General features: G+C 39.7%; 1 long non-coding RNA gene across 5 annotated transcripts in view; it reads right to left on the reverse strand.

Moving 5' to 3' along the window:
* The window catches only part of LOC147363898 (uncharacterized), a 293,279-nt gene that overhangs the window by 138,507 nt on the left and 131,448 nt on the right, over nt 1-23,324 (reverse strand). For all 5 annotated transcript variants that reach the window (XR_015133900.1, XR_015133898.1, XR_015133897.1 and 2 more), the window contains one exon: nt 23,144-23,248. This is a non-coding gene — a long non-coding RNA (uncharacterized LOC147363898). The remainder of the gene's footprint in view (nt 1-23,143; nt 23,249-23,324) is intronic.

Consider the following 23,324-nt stretch of genomic DNA (forward strand, 5'->3'; position numbering starts at 1 on the left):
TATTTTATTTAAATGAGGCCAGACCTGGGACTAAATCGGAGCCGGATGCATAGAATTCTGTTTCCTCATCTTTGTCTACCCACAAAATAGCAGGTTACAATCCAGAAAGCAGAAGCTACCAACACCTTCTCCATTATTCCACAGGCTAACTTTCATCTCAAGATCAAGGACAGGATGCCCCCAGTGTTTATCACTGGAGAAAGGGCTTCTCTCTAGTTCTTTGTGAAGCTTAGCATAAGAAACAAAAAAGGTTCTGAGTGGTAGGTCACAGTTAAAGGGAGAAAAAAATAAAGCTACAGGAGTTTTCAAATGAGAGAAGGCATAGAAAGAATTATGAAAAATGGAAAGTTTATCTGCAGCAGTTATACAAATTTCATTTGCATATTCTTTCTTCTCTCTTTCCTCTACCACTTTAGGTTTCCTGGAATTTATACACCTTTTACATACACTTCCAAACCACCAACATAAAGAAGGATTTGAGATCTATTTATCTTAAAGAGGAATGAAGAATATTTTCCTTCCCCTATGGGTAAATCTGTAATTTTAAGTTCCCTTTCAAATTATAAACTGAAAAATTGTGTCGACTATTTTGTCAGAACAAAATACATTTTTACTGCAGGAAAAAATGCAAAATATTAAACAGTATGAAGTGAGCATGAATATTAGGTGATTTTGCACTTTTACAATGAAAAGATAGAAGGTTTGATGCTGTTACTATTTTTAGCCAAGTGAGCTATTTGCTTACTAGTAAGTCAAATGGTCAAATGTATACCTATAATATTTAATATCTTAATTTAATCATATATGCATATTTAAATTACATATAGAACATAGAAAAATCAATTTTTTCTATCTCACATTCTTTGAACTAATATTCACTAATCTGTTCACATGATCATTTCTCAAGAGAGGAGAAAGGATATGCAAATAAAGCTTCTGTGAATGCTGGATATAAACGTTCCATTTTTCATAATTATTTTTATGCCTTGTTGTCTCATTGAAAACTGGTATAATACCATGTCCTGGTACACACCATCTTCACGTCCACTAAGCTACTTCACATAACATATTTTGAATGTTTGTGATGCTCCCTAGATATTTTATCCTAAGCTAAAACTATTCATTCACATAAACTGGTATGTTTTATTTTCTTACTCCTCCTGTATTTAATATGTTCACAATGTCAATGAACAAAATTCCAAATCTTACTTTATTCTTTTTTAAAGTGTGCTCCACAGTGTGTACTGTATAAAATGTCCTTCTGCCCTAGCCATTGTAAGGCTGACCAAGAATAATTACTAAATCTGAAGTCAATTTCTTTGTCTTCATTTCCACCCATTTTGTCAAGTGACTTCTACAAGTGTCTGAAACTAACTTTGATTGAGGTCATTTCAGGGTAATGTGCTTACCCAATATTAATTCTTTATTAAAATTAAAAAAAAAAGTGAAAGAACATGTGTAATATGAGAAGCTTTATAGAGATTTCAAAATGAGGCAATTAACTCTTTATTGAGGACAATTCTGACAGGGATAACTCTGAATCCCAAGAAAACCACTGTTAATATTGTTACACATTTTCTCCTAACAATAAATTTTATACTTTAGTTCCACATTATAACCAATTTTGGATCCTGCTTTTTCTTACCCATCTAAGCATTACTCCAAGTCATTAAATATTCATCTTAAATGTTATTTTAATGACTGCACAATATTCCATACTATAGATAAACCAGAATTTACTCATCATTTCCCCTCTTGATGGATATTTAGATTATCTTCAATGCCATATTATGAACAGTGTTTCAAAGAAAATCATTGTGTATAAATCTTTGTCAGCATTGCTATTTCATTATAGTAGATTCCCAGAAGAGGAATTACTATGTAAAATAATATGTACAATATTGAAGCTTTTGAAATAGATTAATACCTTGCTTTTACAAGAGTTATACTTATTTTCTTCTCTTGCCAGTGGTAAGAGACAGTGCAATTGCCATATATTTACCAATATTGAGCATTTTATATCTTTTTTTTTTTTCTTTTTTTTTTCTTTTTTTAAATTTCAGATATACACATGCTCCCCATCCTGAACCCTCCTCCCTCCCCTCTCCCCATACCATCCCCCTGGGCCTTCCCAGCGCACCAGCCCCAAGCATCCAGCATCGTGCACTGAACCTGGACTGGCATCTCGTTTCATACATGACATTTCACATGTTTCAATGCCATTCTCCCAAATCTTCCCACCCTCTCCCTCTCCCACAGATTCCATAAGACTGTTCTATACATCAGTGTCTCTTTTGCTGTCTCGTATACAGGGTTATCGTTACCATCTTTCTAAATTCCATATATATGCGTTAGTATACTGTATTTATGTTTTTCCTTCTGGCTTACTTCACTCTGTATAATAGGCTCCAGTTTCATCCACCTCATTAGAACTGATTCAAATGTATTCTTTTTAATGGCTGAGTAATACTCCATTGTGTATATGTACCACAGCTTTCTTATCCATTCATCTGCTGATGGACATCTAGGTTGCTTCCATGTCCTGGCTATTATAAACAGTGCTGCGATGAACATTGGGGTACATGTGTCTCTTTCCCTTCTGGTTTCCTCAGTGTGTATGCCCAGCAGTGGGATTGCTGGATCATAAGGCAGTTCTATTTCCAGTTTTTTAAGGAATCTCCACACTGTTCTCCATAGTGGCTGTACTAGTTTGCATTCCCACCAACAGTGTAAGAGGGTTCCCTTTTCTCCACACCCTCTCCAGCATTTATTATTTGTAGACTTTTGGATCGCAGCCATTCTGACTGGTGTGAAATGGTACCTCATAGTGGTTTTGATTTGCATTTCTCTGATAATGAGTGATGTTGAGCATCTTTTCAAGTGTTTGTTAGCCATCTGTATGTCTTCTTTGGAGAAATGTCTATTTAGATCTTTGGCCCATTTTTTGATTGGGTCATTTATTTTTCTGGATCTTAATTTATTAATTTGATACTCAAAAGCATTACTATTATTTATTTTTCAATTACAAATGAAGAAAAACATGTGCTGTGCTTAGTCGCCCAGTCTGACTCTTTGCAACCCATGACTGCCCACGCGAGGCTCCTCTGTCCATGGAATTCTCCAGGCAAGAATACTGGAGTGGGTTTCCATGCCCTCCTTCAGGGGATCTTCCCAACCCAGGGATCGAACCCAGGTCTCCCACCTTGCAGGTGGATTCTTTACCGTCTGAGCCACCAGGGAAGCACATAAATACTGGAGTAGGTAGTCTATCCCTTCTTCAAGGGATCTTCCTGTCTCAGGAATCAAACTGGGGTCTCCTGCATTGCAAGTGGATTCTTTAGCAGCTGACCACATTTACCAGTCATTTGTATTTTCTTTGTTATGTTTCCTCCATGTTCCCCCTCCATTTGTTTATTGAATATCTACGGCTTTCCTTCTCAATCTATGTGAGCTTTATATATATTCATGATGTTAACATTTTATTAACCACTGTTATTGAAATCACATTTCAATATTTCTAAATAATTTTAATTTTTATGACCAGAATTTTTTTCAATTTTTAAAATCTAGTTTTTTAATTAACTTTTTTCATTGCCTTATATTTTAAACATCATTCAGTATGCAAGTCAGAAAAATATTCATCAACATTTTGCCTAATTTTTCTTAATGATTTAATTATTTATTTACTTTCATGTATAATTCTTTAACCATCCATGGCAGATAAACTTTGGGATGGTCCCATGACCTTTGTCTCCAGATAAGAATCCTGCCCTAGCTGACAATTGGTTGCAGCCTCACAGGAAACCCAGCTAAGCCATGCTCATAATTCCAACCTATAGAAAAATTGATATAGCAAAGGTTTATACAACATATTCAAGGGCATATGGCATAAATATATAATTCAACAGATGCCAAATCTTCTCTGACTCTAAGGAAATAAGTGTTCTCTTATCTGTCTGGTAAAGGAAGGCTTCATGGAGGAGGTGAGTCATGTTCTGTAAGGTAGATTGCAGGAAAGTGGTTAAATATCAGTGTAGAGCCCAGAGGAAACAGGAAACATTTGGACCACATGGATGCGTGCTAAGTAGCTTCAGTCCTGTTCGACTGTTTGCAATCCTATGGACTGTAGCCTGCCAGGCTCCTCTGCCCATGGGGTTCTCCAGGCAAGAATACTGGAGTATTCTTCTGGATACTACTTCTATTGGAGCCATGCCCTCCTCCAGAGGATCTTCTCAACTGAGGCATTGAACCCACGTCTCTTAACTGAGATAAAGTACTTCTGTAAGTAAGTACTACAGGATAGAGTGGGACAGGGTAGACCGGACTCCGATAGTTGTTAAATGCCAATTTAACAACTTTGAACTTTATCCTGAAGACAGGCAATGAAATGTTCTTGAAACCTGATTAACAGAGGAGTTAAGAGTATAAAATCCCATATCAGATTCTGTACTTGGTCACAACCAGTTAACCCCCTCTCAAGTCAGTTAAAATTTGAAACCGAGAACATAATGTAACTTGTAGTAGGAAAAATGATAACCATCATTTGCAGCATCATGGATGGATTTAGAGATTCTTATACTGAGGGAAGTAACTCAGACAGAGAAGGAGAAACATTGTATGACATCCCTTATATGTGGCATCTAAAAAGAAAAGGTATAAATTAATTTAAACAGATAGAGACTCACAGACTTAGAGAACAAACTTATGGTTGGCAAAGGGGAAGGATGGGGGAAGGGATAGTTAGGGAGTTTGGGATCGACATGTACACAACGCTGTATTTAAAAATGAATAACCAACTAGAACCTATTGTATAGCACAGGGAACTCTGCTCAATGTTATGCGGCAGCCTGGATGGGAGGGGCGTTTGGGGGAGAATGGATAGATGTGTGTGTGTGTATATATATATGGCTGGGTCCCCTTTTGTAACATTGCTAATTGGCTCTACTCTAAAATACAATAAAAGGTTTTAAAAATGATGGCCATGTTTTCTTCTCCCCTTCCTTAAATTTGTAATAACATTTCTGACCAATCAAGTTAATGTGGCTAAAGGCAGACATTCACATTCAGGCAAGAGACCTGGGTCAGGTACCCAGAGCACCCCTTGCTACCTGGTGGCACTGGTTAAAGCTGCTTCATCTTCCTGAGGCTGCATAACCTTACCTCAGTGAATGACAGCAGCACCTGGTGGCACTGGTTAAAGCTGCTTCATCCTCCTGAGGCTGCATAATCTTACCTCAGTGAATGAGAGCAGCAGTATTTCCTATAGACTTCATAGTGTTGTAAACAATAATTTGCCAACATCCTAACTTTTCAGGGACTCAGTTCATCAGAAGAATTTCTTGGATGGAATAAAGAATGAGTTGAGTTTAACTGACAAAAAAAGATAAAATGGGTTAAGTCATGAAGTCAAAGAAATATGTGCACCTCAGCAAGTACCGTATGCAGAAGCAAAGAAAGAGAAAATCATGGAACGTTGGCTCTCTGGCTCCCAAGGAAGGACAGAGAGGTAGGAACCCGGATGGAGTTTGACCTCATCGAGCAGAGAGTCTGACAGACTAAACTGTGATCTGAGTAAGCATAGACCACTGTATTAATCATAAAACAATGAGAAAGGAAACATGCAAATGAGCCAAAGAGGAATTGGAGGTGGGACAAGAAGTGGTCCGGTTTCTGCCTCCTGGAGATAGAACAGGCCAGTAATGCAAGGAAACAAAACCCCGAGGGATCAGAGTGGGTGAATCAGCACAAAAGTGACAAAATCATTATGGGCACGGCCCCAAAACCGAATACCGTAAAATATCATGGTAGATATGAAGTTAGTGATATTTACCGATATATTATTAAAGGAACACTGCAAGCAGTATCATCACATAAATATACACAGAGCGGGTGGGGGAGAGAAAGAAAATGCACAAAATAGTGATGGGAATCACTGATGACAGTTATCTCTGGGTGATGAAATTTGGAGGTTGTTTCCATTAGTTTATATGCAATTCACTTGTGATTCTTTTAAACTGGAAAAAGTATAACAAAGTTATAATTTTTAATCAGATGCTACAATGCATAGCAATATTCTATGTAAATGGTAAAGTGCTATTCAGATTGGAGTTACTATTCATCACCACTCTAATTTTTCCTATCCAACTGCTTCTATGATTTCAACACAACTCGTATCAGTGGGAGGCAGATTATACGGCCTTCGGAATAACACAGACCTGGTGGGGGGGTCAAATCTTAGCTTCCTCTCTTGGTAGCTGGATGACCTTGGACAAGTTAATCAACCTTGGTATAACTGATAAAGGTAAAAATGGGTATGATGACAACTACATCAAAGGATTGCTGTGAACACTAAATAAATTGATGAAAGCAAGGAGTTTACTCTCAATGAAAACAGTAATTCAATACAGCTTAGCCACACTTATTACCACTGCTCTGCATTCACTGAACATTTCCTGAGTTACTGCTCAGGGCCAGGGAAGACCTCCCTGCCTTGAGACCTGTGGAGAAAATTGTTGAGTAAGTTCTATAGTGCCTCTATGCCTAATTCAGTAAATATAGCACAGCAACAACCGAATGAGTACTTCTGATAAATATGATGATAAAGTATATGTGTAGTCCTCTGAGAACAGGGAAGAGTGGCACACACCTATGACAAGGGGAGTGTAGTGAGGTTTCAGAGGGGACAGGACACTCGGTCTTAAAGGGTGAATGGTGGCTTAACAAGCAAGGGAAGGAGTGCAACAGGGAGAAGAAACAGCAGACTCAAAGCCAGACACATAAAAAGTCTTGTCACGTTGGGGGACTGAAGGTGGCGTCATAGGGCTAGAAAATGCAAAAGAATGCATCGATATTCAAATGTCAGCATCCCCGTGCTGTGCAGCAAACATGTGAAATTCTGAAAAGCAACCAGAAGCTTCAAATGAGACTCAGTGGAGTTTGTATACAATGGTACACAAAGAAGTATCATTTCACAATTAAATTCATAAGTTAAGCAGCAAGATTTTAGGAGGGAATCAGAGGTTTTAAAGTGCACTTCACACATAAAATTAAGGAAAATAATTTGACCTTGGAATCAGACCAAAGGTTATTTCCTCTGCTTTCATTATCATTATATATTTGTATAATTACACTGTCAAACAATATTAGCACTGATGATACATGCAACCAGTCAACCCACCCTTTTGGCCCCCAGAAGAATACACAAAGTAGACGTGAAAATGTTCAGAATCAGTATTTACTTTGCCTTTACAAAGAAAAAAAAATCAACACCTTGGGTGGCACTGGAATGAATATTTCTACTAGTTTTGGACACTAAGTGATACATAAAGAGCTTCTCTAAGTAAAGCGTGTAACTATTCTACCAGAGAAACTAAACCAGTAGGAAGGTAGACCACCATCTCAGCTGCCATCACTTAATCAAGCGTGATATACAAGCTCCCCACAAAGGGAGTAAGGGAAAAAGTGGGCTTCGTTTGCTTTGGATAATGAATTTCCTGCATTTAAAGTAATCCACCCAATTAGGATTCATCAGTGTTTAGCAGACAGTGGCACCCCACTCCAGTACTCTTGCCTGGAAAATCCCATGGACAGAGGAGCCTGGTAGGCTGCTAGTCCATGGGGTCGCGAAGAGTCGGACACGATTGAGTGACTTCACTTTCACTTTTCACTTTCATGCACTGGAGAAGGAAATGGCAACCCACTCCAGTGTTCTTGCCTGAAGAATCCCAGGGACTCGGGAGCCTGGTGGGCTGCCATCTCTGGGGTCGCACAGAGTCGGACACGACTGAAGCTACTTAGCAGCAGCAGCAGCAGCAGGAATTAACACGGCCTTTGGAAACTGTATTCACTGTCTCCTTGTACTTGTGGAAAGCAAGAGAAAAACCTTCACAACAACAGCAGCAAATAGCTCATTTCTCTTTTAAGTCACTAGAGATCCTTCTTTGGACAAATCACTGGAACTTAAGATTTAGCATATAATCCAGATGCATTCAACAGCTCCCTAAAACAAATATATCAACAATTGCAGAATGATGACATGTAGGTAGGAGTATGCTGATTGAATTGATATGTATAACACTTAGAGAATGACACACGGAGATGAATAAGGAACTCAGAAACTAGCTGGCCCAAATCTTACAATCTTTCAATATGACACCAGAATACTGTCTGTACTAGCCCAATTTCCCAGTCTTAACTCTGATACTTGTTCTAACCTCTCCTGCTGCCTTGGCATTTGCACATGTGCTTCTTCTTTCTGGAATATTCTTTATTTCAATGTGCCTGGTAATCAGAAGTTTATTTCAATGTTCACCTTCAAACTTTACATTTTTTCACCAAAGCCGTTCTTTTAACACTTCCCCAATATCTGTGTCACACCGCCTGCCGTATTATAGGCTCTCACTTGTACCTTCTACTTCTCCTTTATAACACATGTCACAGTGTCGTATTTGGTTGGAAAAGTGCCTGTCTTCCCCTAGAGATGGTGATCATGTGTGGAGCAGCCGTATCTATTTTGTTTAGCCTGTCTCCCAGTGTGTGGAAGCACAGAATATGCCTTTTAAAATTAATGGGTGCAACCTTTACTTCCAACGTAACAGAATATTTAAATGTCCTAGGTGGTTTTACTGTTTTATACAACTGTATATATTATTCCTTCTGCCTCAAATATCTTTCCTGTTTTCTCTGGCTAATTTCTCCCCATCCTTCAAGATAAATCGGAATGCTTCTTTGGAAGTACTTTCTCATCTCTAGCCTAACAGGGATTAGTAATTGAAGTCCTTTGCGCCCAGATCCTCTGCGCATTTCTGTCTCATAGCACAGATACTTTCTTTTTGTAACAGTATGATTTCTTTAAAACAACATCCAATAAAGCAATCAACCAGATTAACTCACCCTTTCAATTCTTCTAAAAACTCACTCTTGCCTAATTGGCTGCTCTCCAACAGTCCTGCAAACTTGCAGTCATCATCATCAATGTGCACCCAAAGCTGGGAATTCTCTAGTGGTTCAGTGCTTAGGACTCCACACTTCCACTGAAAGAGGCGCTGGTTTAACCTCTGGTCAGAAAACTGAGATCCTATAAACCCATATTGTGCAGTCAAAAATAAATAAATCAAATAAAATAGATCTCTAAAAAAATGTTCACCGAGAGCCAACTGTTTGTTCCCATACCTTTTTAGGTCAGATGCACTTGTTATTCTAATTGTACAATTTAATTAAACTGTATGTAAATTATAAAATGTGGTTATGCAAGAATATTTTTTCTAGAAGTTAAATATTTTGAGAAGAATAGATAAGTTGCTAAAAAAAATGAGTCTATCAAATTCAGTATGGTGAACACTAATTTAAAAGACTGTGAAAAAAAAATCTAGAATTTTTTGGAAGCAATCCAGATAAATTTCCATCAGTGGGTGAATGGAGAAACATGTGGTATATACATACAACATATTATGTTACATAATAACAGACTATTACTGAGTCTTAACAAGAAAGGAAATTCTGACAGAGGCTACAACCTGGATCAACCTTGAAGACATCGTAAGGGAAATTAATTCAGTCACAAAAGAACCTATACTGTATCAGTTCAGTTGCTCAGTTGTGACTGGCTCTTTGCAACCTCATGGACTGCAGCACACCAGGCCTCCCTGTCCATCACCAACTCCTGGAGCTTGCTCAAACTCATGTCCATTGACTTAATGATGCCATCCGACCATCTCATCCTCTGTCTTCCCTTTCTCCTCCCTCCTTCAATCTTTCCCAACATCAGGGTCTTTTCCAATGAGTCAGTTCTTCCCATCAGGTGGCCAAAGTATTGGAGTTTCCTTCCAATGAATATTCAGGACTTATTTCCTTTAGGATTGACTGGTTTGATCTCCTTGTGGTCCAAGGGACTATCAAGAGTCTTCTCCGGCACCACAGTTCAAAGCATCAATTCTTCAGTGCTCAGCTTTATTTATAGTCCAACTCTCACAAGCATACATGACTACTAGAAAACCATAGATTTGACTAAATGGACCTTTGTTGGCAAAGTAATATCTCTACTTTTTAATATGCTGTCTAGTTTGGTTATAGCTTTTCTTCCAAGGAGTAAGTGTCTTTTAATTTCATGGCTGCAGTCACCATTTTCAGTGATTTTGGAGTCCAAGAAAATAAAGTTTGTCACTGTTTCCATTGTTTCCCCAACTCTTTGCCATGAAGTGATGGGACTGGATGCCATGATCTTAGTTTTCTGAATGTTGAGTTTTAAGCCATCTTTTTCACTCTTCTCTTTCACTTTCATCAAGAGGTTCTTTAGTTCCTCTTTGCTTTCTGCCATAAGGGTGGTGTCATCTGCATATCTGAGGTTATTGATATTTCTCCCAGAAATCTTGTTCCAGATTGTGCTTCATATAGCCCGGCATTTTTCATGATATGCTCTGTATGTGAGTTAAATAAGCAGGGTGACAATATACAGCCTTGACGTACTCCTTTCCTGATTTGGAACCAGTCCATTGTTCCATGTCCAATTCTAACTGTTGCTACTTGACCTGCATACTGATTTCTTAGGAGGCAGGTAAGGTGGAATGTTAGATCCATGAATCAAAGTAAATTGGAAATGGTCAAACAGGAGATGGCAAGAATGAACATCAACATTTTAGGAATCAGTGAACTAAAATGGACTGGAATTTAATTCAGATAACCATTATATCTACTACTGTGGGCAAGAATCCCTTAGAAGAAACGCAGTAGTGATCACAGTCAACGGAAGAGTCCAAAATGCAGAACTTGGGTGCAATCTCAAAAACGACAAAATGACTTCTTTTTGTTTCCAAGACAAACCATTCAATATCACAATAATCCAAGTCTATGCCCCTACCAGTAATGCTGAAAAAGCTGAAGTTGAACGGTTCTGTGAAGACCTACAAGACCCTCGAGAACTTACACCAAAAAAAGATATCCTTTTCATCATAGGGGACTGGAATGCAAAAGTAGGAAGTCAAGAGATACCTGGAGTAACAGGCAAGTTCGGCCTTGGAGCTCAAAATGAAGCAGGTCAAAGGCTTTGTCAAGACAACACACTTGTCATAGCAAACACCCTCTTCCAACAACACAAGAGATGACTCTACACATGGACATCACCAGATGGTCAACACTATATGATTCCACTTATATCATGCACCTGGGGAAGTTAACCACACAGAGACATAAAGTAGAATGGTGGTTTCAAGGGGCTGAGCCGAGAGGGGGATTGGGAATTACAATTAATAGATGCAGTTTCAGACTGAAAAGATGAAAAATTCTAGAGAAGGATGATGGTGATATGCAAGAATGTGAATATACCTAATGCTACTGCACTGCATGGGGCTTCCCTGGTGGCTCAGACAGTAAAGAATCCGCCTGCAATTCAGGAGGACCGCGTTCAATCCCTGGGTTAGGAAGATCCCCTAGAGAAGATAATGGCTACCCACCCAGTATTCTTGCCTGGAAAATTCCATGAACAGAGGAATCTGGGGGCGGGGGGTGGGCTACAGTCCATGGGGTTGCAAAGAGTCAGCCATGACTGAGCAACTAACACTTTCACTTAACTATATGGTTTAAAATGGTCAAAATGGTGAACTTTATGTTATGAATGTTTTACAGTTTTAAAAATAAATATGTTTAATTCATGGAGGAGGTTTTTATAATTCCTCACTTTAACTGACTTAAAAATCAAATAATGATTGATCTCCATCATGATTGATGAATAGGCTTCTAGTACATCAGTTTTTAAACTATCTTTTGTCTCCAGTCAGAGAAGGCAATGGCACTCCACTCCAGTACTCTTGCCTGGAAAATCCCATGGGCAGAGGAGCCTGGTGGGCTGCAGTCCATGGGGTCGCGAAGAGTCAGACACGACTGAGCGACTTCCCTTTCACTTTTGTCTCCAGCAAACAAGCAGCCACAATGAGTGGGGACTATTTCTTTCATCACCTCTCACAGACTCTCCAGAACATATCACATTTCCTGGAATACAGTGAGTGATCAATAAACATTTATTGAATGAATTAATGCCACCATTTTACTGCTAAGGAAACAGAAGTTTAGAAAAGCCCATATTAGACAAGCTAGATAGTGGCAATGATGGGAAAAGATTTCAAACTAACCAAAATCATATCTGGTTTTTTTTCAAGAAATAAATTAATATGTATTAAAACTCTATTACATTCCAAGACTGTGGTTGAAGTTGACCATATAAAGATGAGCTATATCCAGTTCCTTCCATCAACATGATTTTGTACTTCAAGACAAGAATATTAAACACCCACAGCCAGGAATGTCTCATGTAAACCTGGAGGAGCAAGGGTGGCAGGTGGGTTGCTTAAGAAATGACTGCAAACTTAAATATAGTCTCTGCAAAGGAAAGAGTCAAGCCTGGGTGCAAAACGAAATAACTGTGGGTCCAGGGAACTCAGTCAGTAACTCATCAGCTCGCCTTGGTAGCTTCTAACTTCATTTCTCTGCACTTCAGTTCTGCATCTGTAAACAATCTCCTGAGTTAAATTTCTCTATTTAGCATCTACAGACTCACAGAAAGCTTAACAGTCCTTGAGAGCCTGACTTGGATTCTCAAAGTCTCAGAGAGGAGCATTTTAGGAAAGGGAACAAAAACAAACCATCTGAGGTCTCCATTATCCCAGTGGAAACAGCCCCAAACCATAAGCCCCATAGTCCAGTGACATCCAGCACCGTGTTTCCTGCTTAAGTCAGTACCTGCTAATCTTATGGCTAAGCTGTCACAGCAAGTGATGCATGTGGAAAATAGCCTTCTGGGGAAAGGGCCAAAAATCCTCTCTTCCCAGCCAAAGAAATCAAAAGAAGTGACTGCCTCATTCAACTCTCAGGGTCCTAGTGAGAAGGAATTGTTTCAAGCTAGGGAAATAAGTCTATCTTCATCTTTGCCTGTTCTCAAGGACGTTTCGTGACTTATGAAAACAGTCCAGGAAAATCAAGGGACACCATGAGCACTTGCTTAATTCATCACTGCTCTTCATGATTGAATTCAAATCAAACATTCTCCTGATCCTGCTCCATCCTCATTTGTATCAAATGCCCTGAAGCTGTGCTTTCAGAATCCAGATATAAAGCTTTATCACAATACTAACTATTCACAAATTTCTTTAGTGTCATATTCTAGCTACCCAGTGAGCACCTTGAGTGCAGGCACTCACTATGCCTGGCATTCTCCATGTTAACTAGGGCTTCCCAGGTGGCTCAGTGGTAAAGTATCCGCCTACCAATGCAGGAGATGCAGGTTCAATCCCTGGGTCTGGAAGATGCACTGGAGTAGGAAATGACAATCTGTTCCAGTATTCTTGCAGAAAAATCCCATGGACAGAGGAACATGGCGGGCTACAGTCCACAGGGTCCCAAAGAGTCGGACATAGCTTAGCAACTGAGCAGGCACACGCACAAACCATGATAAACAGTGTGGCATGAAATTAAAAAAAAAAATACATTGAATAAAGGAATTGCCTATTTACCTATCTGTATACTCCACTGGATTATAAACTTTTTGAAGACAGAGTATTATCTTGCTCGTTTTTTACATTTTTTCAAAAGCATACATGTGTTCCATTTTAAATAAAGTTCAATAATAGACAAAAACAATGAATGATGATAGAAGTCAAAACAGTGGGGCTATGGGAGCAAAATCTAAAAAGAGCACAGCGGAACTTTCTGGGATGATGGGTATATACTTCATCTTGATCCAGATTGATGACACACAGGTGTACATATACATGTGTATACACTCATCAAACTGTGTGCTTAACACATTACATTTTACCATAGGTAAACTATGCTTCTAAAAGTTAAAGGAAGAAAAGAAAAAAACTGCAGCATTTTAGTAAAAATGTCTAGAACCAGGTACTGTGGAGAAAGTAGTAAATAAAACCATGTGTGATAAAGAGTAAAATCAATAATAACATACTGCAATTGCAAGCTTCTTTTGACCCAAGTAAAATGGTGACACAATTTGAACGGCAACCTTGCAGAAACACTCCTTGTTGACTTCCAGTTTTTATCACAGCTTAATGTCTTTATTAATACATGTGCAGTACGAGTTCACTGTAAAAAATACAGAAACTCAAAATATCATTTTTATATTTTTACATTACTGCTACTTAACTTGGACACTGGTTTACAGTCAAGATAGGCTTGTGGAACAAATTCACAGTAAAATAAACAAATTCCCACACTTTACCTCCCATCTCCCTTGTGCAAATTCGCTTTGAAGATGTCCATCAATATCCCTTTGAATAGAAGCCTTTTACACACACATATACCAGGCTGAAGAAACTCAGGACCTGCACGGCATGGCACTGATTGCCAGGCAAGTGGGCATTTGCAGTTGGGACAACTGGACACAAGTTCTTATAATCTGGGGGTTTGTTTTAAATCCCATGGGTTAACTTTCTCCTGTATTCTATACCCTTCTATAACATTCTTTCTTCTCATGCAGCAGAAAGTTCAATGCCCTGTAATTCGAGACCACTGAGTTCTAGTCCTAATTCTGCTAGGAACTCTGTGAACGGGGCATGTCATTCAGACAATCTATAAAATAAAAGGATTAACTAGCATTCCTCTGAGGCTTCTTCCAGGAAATTTAACACGTTATGAAGTTGTAACATAGGTCAAGCCCTTGAACATGTGTACAACATTAAACAACTCTTCTGGATTATTTCTCCCTTCTCACTTTTTCTCCACAGGGTCAACTACTCAGAGGCAAACAGCCGCATATTCAGAGTTATTACTGGAGACATGTACTCAGAAAATGTATTGAGGTGATGTCCTATTTCTTGAAGAACCCCCTTCCTGTATTATAGACTAATCAGAACAGTTGGTGATACTATAAATGAGGTCCTCAAACTCGCAAGGTATACAGTCTCAGCTAAGACATTCCCCGCTCTAAAAAGCAGAAAACCTGAGGTCCACTGACTTCCGCTGTTGTTTAATTCAAATATTGCCCTGATGACTTCAGAACATTTCCTACTTCTTGCCAATAAGATTCCCTTTTGCACTGTGTGGTTTCAGGTCTGCTCCCATGGAAGTCAAAGGTATGGCTTGCATGCATTCTTTTGAGATTTTCTAGTTATTTTTCTGTAAGAAAAGCATCCAAGTGATACATTGAAAGTACAACTAATCTCCCAGAGCCACATAACAGATCTCAGGTGAAATGAGAAACTCAATAGCTCATTCAAGGTAGCTCATTTTTACCTTCTAGGGTAAAATCACCTATTCAGTTCCAAGCCCTAACAACTGGAAAAGAAATATCCATCCAAGACAATCACTTTTGAGTCCACTGTACTATGGCCCTACGCATAGACCAATAATAAATATATTTTAAGTTAACAGAGGCCCATATCCATCTGCCACCTTTCCTGTACACACACACAGACACACATGCACACACCTTTTGTATTCAGTGTATGCACAAGAGGAGTAAATTTATTCTGAATATTACTTTAAGTACACATGGATTGACAAGCTGTTTATCCAGTCTACAGCCTTCAGATGAGAAATTGAGGTGACTGTTTTCTTCCAGCCTGGGCATTTCTTCAAACAGGCTCATCTCAGCAAGCAGAAATGTGTACTGCACTTTTAAATACTGAACAGTAACTACCAATCATGAAATGGGTCACTGCTTCCACTCTCGATTTGCAGGAACACCACGTCTTACATTTACAGTATTTTGTAAGTGATTCTAAAGACGAACCTCAAGGTATAGGGCAAGAGCAAGCAGTGTGCTGCACGAGTCTCTTGCAAACACTATGTTCCCTCTCTCTGAGGTTGGAGTGGGCAGTCTGCTGAACAACACCCTTCACTGGCCACTCATTTGAAATAGAGTGTCTTAAATTTGACCTTGATTCACCTAGCACTCTGGTTACAACGAAGATCCTGACTCAAGGTCTGGAGTAGGGCCTTCCCACAAGCTCCCAAGTGTTGCTGCTGTTTCTCAGACCACACTCGAGTAGGAAGGGCCTCAAACAGACCCATCAACCCTCTTGTTCCAACAATGACTGTGTTTCCTTGTTATAGTGACAAGAAGTAGGAAGGATCTGGTGGATATATAAAGCCTTTTTGCTTTCTCAAAAAAGACTTCAAATAGTCTCTCCTATCATCATGTTCTCGTCTCTTCTGTTATAAATATCAGAACACTATTGGGAGATAAATCATAAGTCCCTGCGGTGATACAGTCAAAATACAAGGAGGAAAAATTAAGGATTGATATGTATTTACAATCACAGACCTCAGAACAGGGAAGGACTTCAGTGTAAACCTGGTCAAATCCAAGTATCCCAAGCAGGGTTCTCAGAGCAGAGGAAGGTGAATTGAGTCCTCACTTGAGTTGGAGGCAGAGCTAAAAATGGAGCCCATTTATCCTCACACCTACAAAGAAGTACCTGGCTTATTTTGAGTTCACAGTATTATTATTATTATTAACATATTATTAAAAAGAGAGGGCACAACAATAATTCAATTATTTCAGTTATTTTATCTCTTTTCACTGTATTCTTTGAGATAGGGCTACAAGAAGCAAACATACCCCCGTTTTAAAAACTGAGGAATCGAGATTGTAACAAAGGGACTCCCTGCTGCTTCAGTGGCTTAGACTCTATGACCCAGTGCAGGGGGCCTGGGTTCGATCCCTGGGATCCCACAGACTGCACGTGCAATGTAGACTGAAGATCCTACATGCAGCGACTAAAACCTGGTACAGCCAAATAGTTAAAAAAAAAACTATACCAAGAGTATATAATTTATATATACACTTGAGGACACACACACACACATACTTCCCTGGACAAAGCTACAGTTAGCTTCTTCCAAACAGCACTCTGATCTGTCATTAAGCCAAACTCACTCCTAGCTTTATGTTTTATATAAACAAAATGTGACAGAGAAAACAATGTGCTGTGGTTTTGTTATTCTTCTCTTTGTTTCCTTTCTTTCCAAGTTCGCCCAGCGTGCAAGCATTGATCTTCTTCTCATATAGTGTTATAGTGTGCTTTTTTTTTTCTTTTCATCAAAACAATTAGTTGCAGCTCAGAAGATATAATTCTACCAGCACATCACAGAGAATCCTGTTTCCTGCCTGCTTTAATGAAGTCAGGCATCGTGGGAAGCTGAGACACTAGGGAAAAGAACATGCTGTAAAGTATAATTGCTTTCGAGAAGAAAGACCTTCCCTTGTGAATCCATTTTGGATTAAACAGCATAATTTTTTTTTTCTTTCTCTTTTTATTTTCTGGCCCTCCCTTAAGGATATTTTGTGCAATGCCCAATACCTGGGTACAAGATTTTCCAGCTTTCAGGGGTGTTAACGCAGAAGATGGGCTAAAATCAAAGATTAATTTTCAGCTGTTTGCCCTCCATCCCAAGACCAATTTTCAAATACCATTTTTTTGCTCATGTGTTCATGCTGAATCATTACTATTACCTTTAGGCTGTCCCATCTCATTTTGACCAGGCCTACAACCTTCAATGGCTGCTCAGCCCTTCAGCGTCTGTTCCGTACACTCCAGCCACGCTGGCCTTCTTCGAGTGTGTCAGTCATGCTCCTCCCGGGAGGCGCTTGCCTTCACTGATCCTTCTGTCTAGGATGCGCTTCCCTTCCACGCCCCGCATCACTAGTCGATGCTACCTCCTTAGAGAAGCCTTCTTCAAACTGACGTCACCCCCTGCCACTTTCATTCACACTGCTCTGCTTTCATCCTTACACAGCATGGATCACTATCTAGTACTTCTGTGATTCATTTAATTTTCTGTCTGTCACAAAACGCAACCTCCAGGAGATCAGGGACCATTTCCACTGTGATCATCACTGTATTCTGAACATCACTTGGCACACAGAAAATGCATAATAAATGCCTGCCAAATGATTGACATGCAAATAAATCAATCATAGGGTACATATCTAGAATCACAGAATCTTAGAAACAGAATTAAAAATTAATATAATCTATTCATTTAATCTAGAGAAGTATAAAATAAACTCCAGAAGTTGAGAAGGTCTCAGAACCCACTGCAGAGGAGAGACTATTCAATTCATTAATTTTTTTTCAGCAAGCTGTTGTCAGGTGCCAGGCACTGTACAAGACTCCTATGAGTCAAATCGTGGGAAAGACAGATGTGGTCTTGGCCATGATGGCACTCAGGCTAAGAGGCACAGAAAAGGGAGAGTAGGGACCAATACTGGGATAGCTAGGGGAAGCATTATTCTCCCCACCCAGAATACAGTATAAAACTTTAGAGTCTCAGTGGTAAAGAAAATTATATAGCTATCTAAAACAAGAAATATAAAAATGAAGGCAATAGGTGGTGTCAATCACAGAACATCTATCAGCGTTCCATTGTTCTGTGACTTAGAGAAGCACAAAGCCATCAGAACAGATACTAAAATAAAAATGAACTGTCAGTGCCATCTCTTGGAGAAGTGTCCCACTACCACGGTTGAGCAGGACCCTTCCTGCTTAGGGACTCACAATAATCATGATTGCCCCAGAACTCACAAGGGCCAGATGAGAAAATCTATATGCAAGATAAACAACTAGACTATGGTTTTATTCTTCCTAAAATGATTATTAAGGAGTTCCTAGGGAGAAGAAGATAAACCAAACTGTGTGAAAGAAAGTTTTATCATTAAGAAGGTGCTGCAAACCCTCAGTCAGCACGATTTCTAGGGACCCATGTATAAAAAGGATTATGCAATAGATAATTACACTCCAGTGGGTATAACTTAATCATAACATAATTAGTGGCAGGAAAATAAAAAATATTTCACATAAGCATTAAAATCTGCCAACTTAAACAAATCTTGCTCATTGGCACATATCATAAGCAGAGGCTTAATCATAATACAGTCTTGATTTTGGTCCTCCTTAGAAGCCATAAGCACAGCCTCTTAATTATTATCAATGACCCGGGGGGTCAAATGGGTAGGCTTGGCTGAAAACCTACTGCGTATCATATATTTATAATAAATTTAGAGCCTGATGGTTAATCTAGGTTATTCTGGACAAATGTGCTTGACTTTTTTGAGGCTATAAAGGGAGAAAAAGAAGACTATTATTATGTTTCAGTTACTCAAGTCTCAAGAGAATTTATTTTCCTTATTGAAGTGTTGAAAATGTTTCATCCACCCTATAAATCCAAAAGGCATAGGCCTTGGTTTAGGGAGCTACCAATCCAAAATAAACAAATAACAACAACAACAAAAAATAGTTTTTCTTCTCTAGCTGTGTCTGTATAATAACAAACTGACTACCAACCTCAAAAATAATCAGTGAATTATATGAACAAGGCAAACTTGTTCTACAGGCACAAGAAGTGAAGTTGAGCAAATCTTTGTGTTTTTCCATTAGGGTTGGGACAAGTGTACACTTTCCATAGAATTCCTATCAATTTCAAAGGCCTAAATCATAATGCCACAGATCAACCCAGGATAGATTATTCAATTCTTTACATGCAGAGTAGTCTTCCTTACATCAGTTCAGCTCAGTCGTGTCCGACTCTTTACGACCCCATGAATTGCAGCACACCAGGCCTCCCTGTCCATCACCAACTCCTGGAGTTCACTCAGACTCACATCCATCGAGTCAGTGATGCCATCCAGCCATCTCATCCTCTGTTGTCCCCTTCTCCTCCTGCCCCCAATCCGTCCCAGCATCAGAATCTTTTACAATGAGTCAACTCTTCACATGAGGTAGCCAAAGTACTGGAGTTTCAGCTTTAGCATCATTCCCTCCATAGAAATCCCAGGGCTGATCTCCTTCAGAATGGACTGGTTGGATCTCCTTGCAGTCCAAGGGACTCTCAAGAGTCTTCCCCAACACCACAGTTCAAAAGAATCAATTCTTTGATGTTCAGCCTTCATCACAGTCCAACTCTCACATCCATACATGACCACTGGAAAAACCATAGCCTTAACTAGACGAACCTTTGTTGGCAAAGTAATGTCTCTGCTTTTGAATATGCCATCTAGGTTGGTCATAACTTTCCTCCCAAGGAGTAAGCATCTTTTAATTTCATGGCTGCAGTCACCGTCTGTAGTGATTTTGGAGCCCAAAAAAAAAATAAAGTCTGACACTGTTTCCACTGTTTCCCCATCTATTTCCCATGAAGTGATGGGACCAGATGCTATGATCTTTGTTTTCTGAATGTTGAGCTTTAAGCCAACTTTTTCACTCTCCACTTTCACTTTCATCAAGAGGCTTTTTAGTTCCTCTTCACTTTCTGCCATAAGGGTGGTGTCATCTGCATATCTGAGGTGATTGATATTTCTCCCGGCAATCTTGATTCCAGCTTGTGCTTCTTCCAGCCCAGCGTTTCTCATGATGTACTCTGCATATAAGTTAAATAAGCAGGGTGATAATATACAGCCTTGACGTACTCTTTTTCCTATTTGTTTTCCTATTTGGAACCAGTCTATTGTTCCATGTCCAGTTCTAACTGTTTCTTCCTGACCTGCATACAGATTTCTCAAGAGGCAGGTCAGGTGGTCTGGTATTCCCATCTCTTTCAGAATTTTCCACAATTTAATACAGTGTAAGTTCATTGGTTTCCCCACTATGTAGGCTACTGCTGCTGCTAAGTCGCTTCAGTCGCATCCGACTCTGTGCAACCCCATAGACAGCAGCCCACCAGGCTCTGCCATCCCTGGGATTCTCCAGGCAAGAACACTGGAGTGGGTTGCCATTTCCCTCTCCACTGTGTGAAAGTGAAAAGTGAAAGTGAAGTCGCTCAGCCGCGACCGACTAGTGGCGACCCCATGGACTGTAGCCCACCAGGCTCCTCCATCCATGGGATTTTCCAGGCAAGAGCACTGGAGTGGCTTGCCATTGCCTTCACCAACTACGTAGGCTAGGAGATGCCAAGTTTTCTATCAAGGCCCAGAAAGTAAATACCTAAGACTTGAGAATCACATATGATCTCTGTCACACCTTCTTCTTTTTGTTTGGTTTTGTTTTACAACTGTCTAAAAAATTAAAAATTATCAGTCTGTCCACTGTACCAAAACACCAACTACCAGAGTTTATGAACCTCCAGACTTACCCCAACACCCAAGTATAATAGGAATGTACAGTCCAAACAAAGCATGTAAGAAATGACTTTTCTTTCATTTTGAAGATGCTTTGTTCCCTTTAAGGAAATTTTACTTTGTTATTGTAGCAAGAATAACTTTTAGAATTATATTATGTCTTTTCACTCCTGCTGGATTGGTTGAAGTAACACTAGTTGATAAAAGTAATAAACCAAAAAATATCAAGTAGCTACTCAAAAGACAAGTTTATTTTTGAACCAACAAGAGGATGGGCAATGATCATCTGCTCCATATGGTCATGCAGGAATGCAAGCTGACAGAAGATTAACCAGTATTGACACAACACTCTCAAGGTCACCACTGATGTTGACTTCCAGCTGGTGGGCAGGAGAGAGGAGACAGCACAGAGAAAGAATGTCCATAATAAACAATATCAGCCTAGAACTAACATACAAAGCTCCCTTCACATTTCATTGGTTAGAACCAGTCACATGGCCACACGCAGATGCAAGGATAACCAAGAAATATGGATGTGAATCCAACATGAACTTTCCAGTAAAAACTCGGCACGACCGAAGGCAAGTGCAAATGTTGGTGGAGATAGTTCTCTGCCCCACTTGAGACTCCTAATTGCTTCCAACTCCCCCAAGGAGCTCTGCCCTTCAACTAATTATAGCCAAAGCATTTGCAAGTGCTTCCAGGAGTAGGCAGACAGGCCAAGAATAAGGAACCCATTGCTTAATTTTTGTTTAATCAAAGTAGACGTCAATGGATGATCCATAATTAAACAATATTCCTGAAAGCAAGGCTTCAAAGAAAAGAATTTCTAAGAACTCTGAAAGCTGGGTTTTTCCGTAATACAAAGCAAAGCATCAAGATGTGACTGAAGAATAGATAAAGAGCAGGACGGTGAGAGGCTTTGACATAAAGAATGTTTTTGGCCATAGGTAAAGCAAAAGTCTTTCCCAGCCGGGAAGATGGGGGTGGGAATGGGCTGGAGGAACCAAGAGAACTTTAGAGAGAATTAGAGAAGAGTTAAAATGCTGCTTCTGTAATCAACCGGGCTTTGAACCTCCTGGTTGTTGGCCCAGAGCAGGGAGGCAAGCCAATCTGAGGCATTCACAGAGGAGCTGATTTAAAAAAAGAAAACACGGAATGACCAGACAGAAGGACTGTCTTCCATTTCTTTGGCAGCCAACTTCTTGTGAGTTACGAGGAGATTTAGTAGCTCCCACATATTCCAGTGAGGGAAAAATAAGGACTAAATATCTATCAGATGTCAGAACAAAGAAGATGCAGGGTTCATGAAATCTGATCCTCTGTAGCAGCTATCAGAATGTGACAGAAACCAAGAAGAAGATTCATTACCATCAGCAGTCAGCAAGAATCCAGAAGCAGCTGTGCTAACTAGAGGTACCTCTCCCCACCAGGATACTGGGCCATAGCTTTCCCTAGCACACAGTGGCATCAAGAGAAGGATAAAAGTCAAGTAGAGAAGAATAGAAGCCTGAAGTTCTGAGTCACACCTCAAGAGGCAAGAAGCTTCAAACTGGGCAGTGGCTGAAATAACAATGCTGACATCAGACTACAAGTTCAGCTAGATTAGCCTGAATGTACCAGAACACCATAACGTTAAGTCAGCAGCTTGAAGGAACGTTGAAAGGGAGTTGAGTTATAGAAAACTACAAGGCTACAGTTCTGTGCCCCGAGGAGTAATGTGTAAATTTATACCTGATCTACCATGTTTATTTTCGTTCACCTGTCTTATTCCCCCTAGAGCTGAAGGTAGTATGTCAAAACACTTTTACCTTCTCCAGGAAAGAGTACTTGAAGTGCAATCTCAGGATATTAGATGTGGAACGGATCTTCATAATAATGTTAAGATTTTATGCGGTTGTTATAAAGACACACTTCACCATCAGACAGACCAGGGTGCAAACCCTGTCTGTGCTGGGTGCCGGCCGCAGGACCCTGGACTGCTTGCTGAGGCGCTGATCAGTTCTCTCCTTTATAAAACAGGACTAACATGTGCTCCACAAGATTGCTGTGAGCTGAGTGAGGATGTTTACGAAATACACTTACCTCAGGACCTGGCATGGGACGAAGGCTCAAAATATGACAGCCAGAGGCCATCCAGCCCCACACTGTCAGATAGGGAAACATGGAGTCAGCAGCGTCAGTGGGTCACTGGGAAACAGAAACCAATATTAAAAGCATTTAGTGTATTATTTTCAGGTTGAAACAGAGTATTCCTTTTCAGTAA

This window comes from Bos grunniens, chromosome 10 (assembly GCF_055505025.1).
Source record: "Bos grunniens cultivar Pamir isolate PY7600 chromosome 10, Bosgru_T2T1.0, whole genome shotgun sequence".
In the NCBI taxonomy this organism is placed as follows: domain Eukaryota; kingdom Metazoa; phylum Chordata; class Mammalia; order Artiodactyla; family Bovidae; genus Bos; species Bos grunniens.